General features: G+C 46.9%; 1 pseudogene; it reads right to left on the bottom strand.

Moving 5' to 3' along the window:
- Positions 1-809: 809 nt before the first annotated feature.
- Positions 810-4,370, bottom strand: LOC135882578 (uncharacterized; annotated as a pseudogene).
- Between the last annotated feature and the right edge of the window lie 300 nt (positions 4,371-4,670).

Raw genomic sequence — 4,670 nt, 5'->3', positions numbered from 1 at the left:
GCAGCAATTGATCCAGGGTCTCATGAGTCAGGAAACAGCAGGACACAAGGGGTGAGCCTGTGGAAGAAGGGCCCAGCAGATGACCTGGTGCATTTTTACTAACTTTTGAGAGGGTAGCGATGGGAGCCAGATGAGATAAGGGATTGTGGGTCCACCAAGTAGTACCGTATTTGTCAGGGGAAGCCCATGGCCATGAGCAAGGAACAGGTCTCGGACTATGATAGGCTAAAGGTGGACATCCTGGATAGGGTTGGCCTTTCGGTCAGAAAATACTGACAGAAATTTCGGGCCACTAGATGGACTAGAGACATATGACCCAGGGCATTCAGACAAAATTTAACAGACTGGTCAACTCGCTGGCTAAGGCCAGACACTCAAAGTGCAGGGGAAATAACAGACATGATAATACTGGTGCAATTTCTCCAGAGCCTCCGTAAAATGCTAGCGTTTGGGATCGGAGGCAATAGTTAACAACCCTGGAGGAAACGGTAAAGCTTGCAAAGGAGTTTGTGGATGCAGACTTTCCCAGGAAAGAATTCCAGATGTTTCAGGGACTGGACTTGGGGGGCGGGAGGAAAAGGAGGGGCAATTCAGACACACCCAGGACGATTGAAATGAAAAAGGAGGAAATGAGAACTCGTTCAGGGAACCAGGGAGTGGTCTGCACCCAGTGTGGGCATCTGGGGCATAAAAAGCAGGATTGCCCAGATATGGAATGTGGGTTCATAGGGAAGGTTAAGATTTTGTCATGGATATTTTTAGTAAAAATTCATGGAAGTCCATAACCTGTCCCTGACTTTTACTAAAAATCATCTTTGTCTGGCTTGTCCTCGTCCCTCCCTCCACGAATACAAGTCGACGCCACACCATTCTGTTTTGTTGCAAGCATGTTTTTTCCATTTCTGGCCAAAGAATTTTGTCATGGGATTGGCCCAGTGCATTTTCGGTCTTCCCAGTGGTCGCTTGTGGTCTCTGGGGATCCAGTCACTGATGCGTGTTGTCCACCTATTGTCTTGCCTGCGGACTACATGACCCACCCATCTCCGCTTTGCATCGTACATCGCCTGCACTATATCAGTCACCTCTGTATGCTTTCTGATCTCCTCATTCAGTATGTGATCAAGGAGCGATATCTTACACATTTGCGTTTCCATTGCTCTCTGGGTGACAGCGAATTTTTCTTCCTCCACTTTCGTCATTGACCAGCTTTCCGCTCTGCATATCATTGCTGGCAGAACAATTTTCCTTTTCTTCATGGGAAGTTCATCATCCATTAGAGAGGTTTTTATTTTGTTGAAACTTGCTCACCCTGCCTTTCTCCTCCTACTGCATTCCCTTTTGAATGAGTTGTCTCTGTTCAGCTACTGACCCAGGTAAATATATTTGTCGACCTCCTCACTTACTTTCCTGTTTACAGTGATGATTCCTGCTGCACAACGCTCATTCCGCATCCACTTTGTCTTCATGTTCACTTCCAACTCGATATCATGTGAAAACATTTGCAGTTGCTGCAATTTGTTCTCCAGTTCTGCTGGGTCCTTTGCATATATTACACAGTCGTCAGCGAAGAGAAGATGCGTTAACTGTCCTCCATCAATTCTGATTCCTTCTTTCCAGTTCAATTTTTTGAACAGTGACTCCAATACTGCTGCAAACAGCTTTGGTGAGATCACATCGCCTTGTCTGTCTCCTCTACGTATAATAATAGTGCACGGGACATTAAATAATGTTAGCTCTGTCAAACAATTGCAGTTAATTTCTTCCAGCAGATCGATGTACCTCGGGTCGATGTTGATCCCATTGAGTACAACGTTAATCTCCACTGAGTCAAATGCCTTTTTTTTAGTCGACAAATGCAAGACACAATGATACAGTAACTCCTCACTTAAAGTTGTCCCAGTTAACGTTGTTTCGTTGTTACATTGCTGATCAATTAGAGAACATGCTCGTTTAAAGTTGCACAATGCTCCCTTATAATGTTGTTTGGCAGCCGCCTGCTTTGTCCACTGCTTGCAGAAAGAGCAGCCCATTGCAGCTAGCTGGTGGGGGCTTGGAACCAGGGTGGACTGGCAGCTCCCTTATCAGCTCCCCTAAGTTCCCTGTGCGGCAGCCACCCAGCAGGCTATCAATTGCCAGCAGTTCAGCTGTCCCTCCCCCCACTACCATGGGCTGCTCCTGCCCTCTGCCTTGGAGCTGCTCCTGGGAGCCTCCTACTTGCTGTGCGGGGGGGGGGGGAGGAGGGGGAGAGGGGTGCTAATGTCAGGGTGTCCCACTCCCCCCTGCTCCTGCCCCCCGCTTACCCCTTCTTCATATAGAGCAGGGTGAGAACACGACAGGGCTCAGGACGGAGAGAGCTTGCTGGCCAGAGCTGCTGTCTCAACTTCCTGATCTACTTAAAAAGGCAATGTACTTAGAGTGGTGTCAGCGTACTTAAATGGGCAATGCACATCTCTCTCTCTCACACAGGGTGTGTGTCTCTGTCTGCATGCTGTCTTCCCTCCCTCCACTCGTGCTGCCTTGTAGAGTGTGAGGCTACATTAACAACAATGTGTTAACCCTTGAGGGCTCAGCCAAATGCTAGTTCATTATTTAGCAGTAAGGCATTCCCTGGGAAATATCCCACCCTCTTCTACCCTCTAACTTCACCACCTCAACCAAGCTTCACAATCATCATTGCTGTGTACAGTATTAAATTGTTTGTTTAAAACTTATAGTGTGTGTGTGTGTGTGTATATTGTGACAAAGTTCCTCCTCTATCTTGGTGGGTCCTGCGCTTATTGGCGGATTTTCTTGCCTCAGAGATTCACCATGTGGGTTGGGGAACAGCCCAGAGACCTTCCCCTCTGGAAGAACCCACAGTCCAGGTCAATTGGGAGGTTTGGGGGGAACCCGGGCCCGCCCTCTACTCCGGGTTCCAGCCCAGGGCCCTGTGGACTGCAGCTGTCTATAGTGCCTCCTGTAACAGCTGCATGACAGCTACAACTCCCTGGGCTACTTCCCCATGGCCTCCTCCAAACACCTTCCTTATTCTCACCACAGGACCTTCCTCCTGGTGTCTGATAACGCTTGTGCTCCTCAGTCCTCCAGCAGCACACCCTCTCACTCTCAGCTCCTTGCGCCTCTTGCTCCCAGCTCCTCACACTCGCACCACAAACTGAAGTGAGCTCCTTTAAAACCCAGGTGCCCTGATTAGCCTGCCTTAATTGAATCTAGCAGCTTCTTCTTAATTGGCTCCAGGTGTCCTAATTAGCCTGCCTACCTTAACTGGTTCTAGCAGGATCCTGATTACTCTAGTGCAGCCCCTGCTCTGGTCACTCAGGGAACAGAAAACTACTCATCCAGTGACCAGTATATTTGCCCTCTACCAGACTCCTGTACCCCACTGGTCTGGGTCTGTCACTATATATATATATATATATATTTATATATATATAGTGACAGACCCAGACAAACATACATATATATATATATATATATATATATATATTTATATATATATATATGTATGTTTGTCTGGTGAAAAAAAATTTCCTGGAATCTAACCCCCCTTGTTTACATTAATTCTTATGGGGAAATTGCATTTGCTTAACATCGTTTCGCTTAAAGTCGCATTTTTCAGGAACATAACTACAACGTTAAGTGAGGAGTTACTGTACTTTGTATTCCTTGCATTTTTTGATGAGCTGCCGAACTGAGTGGATGTGATCAATTGTCGAACACCCTGAGTGAAAACCAGCTTGTTCTCTGCTTTTGTGCATTTCAAGATCCTTCTTAATCCTATTGAGTATGACATGGGTGAAGACCTTATACACTTGTGAGAGGAGTGTGATTGGACGGTAGTTGCTCAATTCTTTTGGATCGCTTTTCTTCATAAATAGTATTGTTTTTGATTTCTTCCATGCATCTGGAACACGCTTCCTATTGATGTAGATAGTGAACCATTGCACCAATGCTTTGAAGAGAATATCTTCCAGCGAAATATCGTCCACTCCCGGGCTCTTCCCTATCTTTATATTATGAACTGCATATTCAATTTCTTCCCACATAACGTTGGGAACCTCCTCTGTAGCCTGCTGCCTTGATAGTGTATGCTGGACATTGACATGCAAGGAGTAGAGATCATTGTAGAATTTTGTATATATTTCATTCATCTTGCTCCTTTCTGATGTCCTTTCACCATTTTCATATTTCAGTGCTACTTGAATAACCTTTTTCAGCCTAACATCTCTTTCTACCTTCTTCAGACTCCCGTTCTTTTTGGCCCCCTCTCTCAATTTCTTCTTTCTAAAGTCTTAATAGTTTTCTTTGATCTTCACGCGAATTTCTTTGCAGTGTTCTGTATTCTTCACCCATTTTCCTTCTAATTTCATGACAGCAAGGAGGGGGCACATGAAATTTGCTAAAAATATCCCTGACAAAATGGGGAAGGAGGAGGGTCCAACACCTGCAGCAGCTGGGAGCTCCGGCGTTCCCCACCACCCGCAGCAGCTAAGGGGTCTGAGCCTCTCCCACCATGGACTGGTAGCTGAGAACTCTGGGGCCCCTCTGCTGCCCCAGCAGAAGTAGGGGGTCCCCCGCCATGTGCGGTGGCTGGGCAGCTGCAGGGTTCCCATGCAGCCCACTGCAGCAGAGTGGTCCAAGGTTCCCCCATCACCTGCAGAGGCTGGGAG

Source organism: Emys orbicularis, chromosome 1, assembly GCF_028017835.1.
Source record: "Emys orbicularis isolate rEmyOrb1 chromosome 1, rEmyOrb1.hap1, whole genome shotgun sequence".
NCBI classification, from domain to species: domain Eukaryota; kingdom Metazoa; phylum Chordata; order Testudines; family Emydidae; genus Emys; species Emys orbicularis.
This window is presented reverse-complemented; position numbering and strand designations above follow the sequence as displayed.